This window comes from Gorilla gorilla, chromosome 10, assembly GCF_029281585.2.
Source record: "Gorilla gorilla gorilla isolate KB3781 chromosome 10, NHGRI_mGorGor1-v2.1_pri, whole genome shotgun sequence".
Taxonomy (NCBI): domain Eukaryota; kingdom Metazoa; phylum Chordata; class Mammalia; order Primates; family Hominidae; genus Gorilla; species Gorilla gorilla.
This window is the reverse complement of record NC_073234.2, coordinates 26,150,442-26,156,715: the sequence shown is the minus strand read 5'-3', so window position 1 is coordinate 26,156,715 and position 6,274 is coordinate 26,150,442.

Here is a 6,274-nt window from a genome sequence, read left to right as displayed (position 1 = left end):
GTGTTTACGGATTTCCCTTTCCCTGATTTTATGATGTCACCAATGACACAGAAGCTGGCGAAACGCGTGAAGGCCGTACACAAGGCAATGACGGTGATGGCAATGATTCCCACGGGAGAACCAACTGTGATCCAGACCTTTGGCAATCCTCACAGTAATGCAAAGGAGACTTTACCATTCTCTTCCTCATTTTACAGAAAAAGAACTAGAAAGAGAGAAATCAAGCAAATTATCTAAGGTAACTGAGGTAGTGAGTGACCTCGGCGGAATTCAAACCTTAGTCTAGGGTCAGTGTCATGGTTCTTTCATCACAGCCCGCTGACAGCTCTGAAGAAAGCCTGTTTGACTAACACAAAGTGGCCTTTCTTCCTAACCATCTTCTTCGCTGATATAGAAAGGAGAAATTTTGCCATTTTTTTCATAACTGAAAAGAAGCTTAAAAGATTCTATTCATCTTTAGCACAGGATAATATTAGTAACTCTTTAAGCCACTATTAAATAATGATTGTATAGCTACAGCAATTTCAATTTTAGTGTTTATATCAGGGTCACTGACTTTTCTTCCCTAATGCTTAAATGGAGCAGGAACATTTCTTCATTAACTGTCATGTTAAGGCATGTTGAATTAGAAATAAGAGAATCCTCTTCAAATTGAGTTAAAGGGAGGAAAAAGATGGTTTTTCAGTGTAATTAGGGGTCATTTCAAAGAAACCAAGAAGTTTCTTTAAGTGATACAGGAGATTAGAATCAACAACTGGAAAACTATAAGAATTACACAGTTGTTCAAACTTTTGCTCTCTTTCTTTCCACAATCTCTAGTCCATGGTTTTCTTGATATCTTTGGACTATTGCCTCTTTCTATTGGCTGACTTTCTCTTCTCTAGACCCGACAGCTCCTGAATTCCCACATCCTCAGCTTAAGTGACTATCAGAGACTGACATATCTGTGAATTTTGGCTCCTAACCTCTGAGAAAGAGAATTCAATATGGCCTGGCTACAGCTGTAGAGCTGCTAAACATAAACAAGGGTGATGATTATCAAAGCAGTATGTTCTGAGAAACACAGACACCCCAGGAGACATATGTTATGACTGGCTAAATGTCTTTTTGAGAAGTTAAAAAGAAATAATTCATTTCCTGGATGATTGGGATGAAATTCTAAACCATTTGGCATGTCCACATTTCCCCCTGTATCTATGGTAATAACACTCATAAAACCATAATTTGGGATACAGATTTTAACAGTTTTTCCAAATATTTAAAGATAGGCCAAAATTATAATATTCTGAATTCATATTTCCATCTACACCTCAGTCTGACTATTTTTAGAATAAATTTTTTTTAAATGTACCTTGCTGGGTGGAGTGGCTCACGCCTATAATCCCAACACTTTGGGAGGCTGAGGCAGGTGGATCCCTGTGAATCCGGGAGACCAGTTGGAGACCAGCCTGGGCAACACAGCGAGACCCTGTCTCTACAAAAAAAATTAAAAACTAGCCAGGTGCAATGGCACAAGCTTGTAGACATAACTATGTGGGAGGCTGAGGTGAAATGATTTGTTTGAGCCCAAGAGTTCACGGCTGCAGTGAGCTATGATCATTATGCTGCGTTCCAGCCTGGGAGACACAGTGCGACCCAAGATGGAGTCACTGAAATACGTTACCATTTGCAATGAGTACTTTTTTCCTGGAAAACAGTCCTCACATAATAAAGCAAGACCAGGCAAGGTGGCTCATGCCTGTAATTCCAGCATTTTTGGAGGCTGAGGTGGAAAGACTGCTTGAGCCCAGGAGGCTGAGGCTGCAGTGAGCCATGATTGTGCCACTGCACTACAGCCTGGGTGACAGAGCAAGACTTTATCCAAAGATAGCTGAATAGGAACAGCTCCAGTCTGCAGCTCCCAGCATGATCGACGCAGAAGACGGGTGATTTCTGCATTTCCAACTGAGGTACCTGGTTCATCTCACTGGGACTGGTTGGACAGTGGGTGCAGCCCATGGAGGGTGAGCCGAAGCAGGGCGGGGCATTGCCTCACCTGGGAAGGGCAAGGAGTCAGGGAATTCCCTTTCCTAGCCAAGGGAAGCCATGACAGACTGTACCTGGAAAATCGGGACATTGCCACCCGAATACTGTACTTTTCCAACAGTCTTAGCAAATGGCATACCAGGAGATTATATCCCGTGCCTGGCTCCGTGGGTCCCACGCCCACGGAGCCTTGCTCACTGCTAGCACAGCTGTCCAAGATTGAATGGCAAGGCAGCAGCCTGGCTGGGGGAGGGGTGTCCACCATTGCTGAGGCTTGAGTAGGTAAACAAAGCAGCTGGGAATCTCGAACTAGGTGGAGCCCACCGCAGCTCAACGAGGCTTGCCTGCCTCTGTAGACTCCACCTCCAGGGGCAGGGCATAGATGAACAAAAGGCAGCAGAAACTTCTGCAGACTTAAACGTCCCTGTCTGATAGCTCTGAAGAGACCAGTGGTTCTCCCAACACAGTGTTTGAGCTCTGAGAATGGACAGACTGCCTCCTTAAGTGGGTCTCTGACCCCTGTGTAGCCTAACTGGGAGACACCTCCCAGTAGGGGCCGACTGACACCTCATACAGTCAGGTGCCCTTCTGAGACGAAGCTTCCAGAGGAAGGATCAGGCAGCAATATTTGCTATTCTGCAATGTTTGCTGTTCTACAGCCTCCACTGTTGATACCCAGGTAAACAGGGTCTGGAGTGGACCTCCAGAAAACTCCAACAGACCTGCAGCTGAGGGACCTGACTGTTAGAAGGAAAACTAACAAACAGAAAGGAATAGCATCAACATCAACAAAAACCACATCCACACCAAAACTCCATCTGTAGGTCACCATCATCAAAGACCAAAGGTAGATAAAACCACAAAGATGGGGAGAAACCAGAGCAGAAAAGCTTAAAATTCTAAAAACCAGAGCACCTCTTCTCCTCCAAAGGATCACAGCTCCTTGCCAGCAACAGAACAAAGCTAAATGCTCCAATTAAAAGACACAGACTGGCAAATTGGTTAGAGTCAAGACCCATCGGTGTGCTGTATTCAGGAGACCCATCTCACATGCAGAGACACACATAGGCTCAAAATAAAGGAACAGAGGAAGATCTACCAAGCAAATGGAAAACAAAAAAAGGCAGGGGTTGCAATCCTAGTCTCTGATAAAACAGACTTTAAACCAATATAGATCAAAAGAGACAAAGTAAGCCGTTACATAATGGTAAAGGGATCAATTAAACAAGAAGAGCTAACTATCTTAAATATATATGCACCCAATGCAGGAGTACCCAGATTCATAAAGCAACTCCTTAGAGACCTACGAAGAGACTTAGACTCCCACACAATAATAATGGGAGACTTTAACATCCCACTGTCAATATTAGACACATCAACGAGACAGAAGGTTAACAAGGATATCCAGGACTTGAACCCAGCTCTGCACGAAGCAGACCTAATAGACATCTACAGAACTCTCCACTCCACATCAATAGAATATACATTCTTCACAGCACCACATCACACTTAATCCAAAATTGACCACATAGTTGGAAGTAAAGCAGTCCTCAGCACATGTAAAAGAAGAGAAATCACAAGAAACTGTCTCTCAGACCACAGTGCAGTCACACCAGAACTCAGGATTAAGAAACTCACTCAAAACCGCACAACTACATGGAAACTGAACAACCTGCTCCTGAATGACTACTGGGTAAATAACGAAATGAAGGCAGAAATAAAGATGTTCTTTGAAACCAATGAGAACAAAGACACAATGTACAAGAATCTCTGGGACGCATTTAAAGCAGTGTGTAGAGGGAAATTTATAGCACTAAATGCCCACAAGAGAAAGCAGAAAAGATCTAAAATCGACACCCTAACATCACAATTAAAAGAACTAGAGAAGCAAGAACAAAGAAATTCAAAAGCTAGCAGAAGGCAAGAAATTACTAAGATCAGAACAGAACTGAAGGAAATAGAGACACAACAAAACCCTTCAAAAAAATCAATGAATCCAGGAGCTGGTTTTTTGAAAAGATTAACAAAACTGATAGGCCGGTAACAAGACTAATAAAGAAGAAGAAAGAGAAGAATCAAATAGATGCAATAAAAAATGATAAAGGGGATATTACCACTGATCCCACAGAAATACAAACTACCATCAGAGAATACTATAAACATCTGTACGCAAAGAAACTAGAAAATCTAGAAGAAATGGATAAATTCCTGGACACATACACCCTCCCAAGACTAAACCAGGAAGAAGTTGAATCCCTGAATAGACCAATAACAGGCTCTGAAATTGAGGCAATAATTAATAGCCTACCAACCAAAAAAAGTCCAGACCCAGATGGATTCACAGCCAAATTCTACTAGAGGTACAAAGAGGAGCTGGTACCATTCCTTCTGAAACTATTCCAATCAATAGAAAAAGAAGGAATCCTCCCTAACTCATTTTATGAGGCCAGCATCATCCTGATACCAAAGCCTGACAGAGACGCAACAAAAAAAGAGAATTTTAGGCCAATATCCCTGATGAACATCGATAACAAAATCCTCAATAAAATACTGGCAAACCGAATCCAGCAGCACATCAAAAAGGTTATCCACCAAGATCAAGTTGGCTTTGTCCCTGGGATGCAAAGCTGGTTCAACATATGCAAATCAATAAACATAATCTATCACATAAACAGAACCAAAGATAAAAACCACATGATTATCTCAATAGATGCAGAAAAGGTCTTTGACAAAATTCAACAGCGCTTCATGATAAAAACTCTCAATAAGTTAGATATTGATGGAACGTATCTGCAAATAATAAGAGCTATTGATGACAAATCCACTGCCAATATCATATTGAATGTGCAAAAACTGGAAGCATTCCCTTTGAAAACTGGCACAAGACAGGCATACCCTCTCTCACCGCTCCTATTAAAACAGTGTTGGAAGTTCTGGCCAGGGCAATCAGGCAAGAGAAAGAAATAAAGAGTATTCAATTAGGAAAAGAGGAAGTCAAATTGTCCCTGTTTACAGATGACATGATTATATACTTAGAAAACCCCACTGTCTCAGCCCAAAATCTCCTTAAGCTGATAAGCAACTTCAGCAAAGTCTCAGGATACAAAATCAATGTGCAAAAATCACAAGCATTACTATACACCAGTAACAGACAAACAGAGAGCCAAATCACGAGTGAACTCCCATTCACAATTGCTACAAAGAGAATAAAATACCTAGGAATCCAACTTACAAGGGATGTGAAGGACCTCTTCAAGGAGAACTACAAACCAATGCTCAACAAAATAAAAGAGGACACAAACAAATGGAAGAACATTCCAGATTCATGGATAGGAAGAATCAATATTGTGAAAATGTACATACTGCCCAAGGTAATTTATAGATTCAATGCCATCCCCATCAAGCTACCAATGACTGGAAAAAACTACTTTAAAGTTCATATGGAAATAAAAAACAAGCCTGCATTGCCAAGACAATCCTAAGCAAAAAGAACAAAGCTGGAGGCATCACACTACCTGACTTCAAACTATACTACAAGGCTATAGTAACCAAAACAGCATGATAGTGGTACCAAAACAGAGAGATAGACCAATGGAACAGTACAGGGGCCTCAGAAATAACAACACACATCTATAACCATCAGATCTTTGGCAAACCTGACAAAACCAAGAAATGGGGAAAGGATTCCCTATTTAATAAATGATGCTGGGAAAACTGGCTAGCCATATGTAGAAAGCTGAAACTGGATCCCTTCCTTACACCTTATACAAAAATTGATTCAAGATGTATTAAAGACTTAAATGTTAGACCTAAACCATAAAAACCCTAGAAGAAAACCTAGACAATAACATTCAGGACATAGGCATGGGCAAGAACTTCATGACTAAAATACCAAAAGCAATGGCAACAAAAGCCAAAATTGACAAATGGGATCTAATCAAACTAAAGAGCTTCTGCACAGCAAGAGAAACTACCATCAGAGTGAACAGGCAACCTACAGAATGGGAGAAAATTTTTGCAATGTACCCATCTGACAAAGGGCTAATATCCAGAATCTACAAAGAACTCAAACAAATTTACAAGAAAAAAACAACCCCATCAAAAAGTGGGCAAAGAACAGACACTTCTCAAAAGAAGACATCTATGCAGCCAACAGACACATGAAAGAATGCTCATCATCACTGGTCATCAGAGAAATGCAAATCAAAACTACAATGAGATACCATCTCACACCAGTTAGAATGGCAAT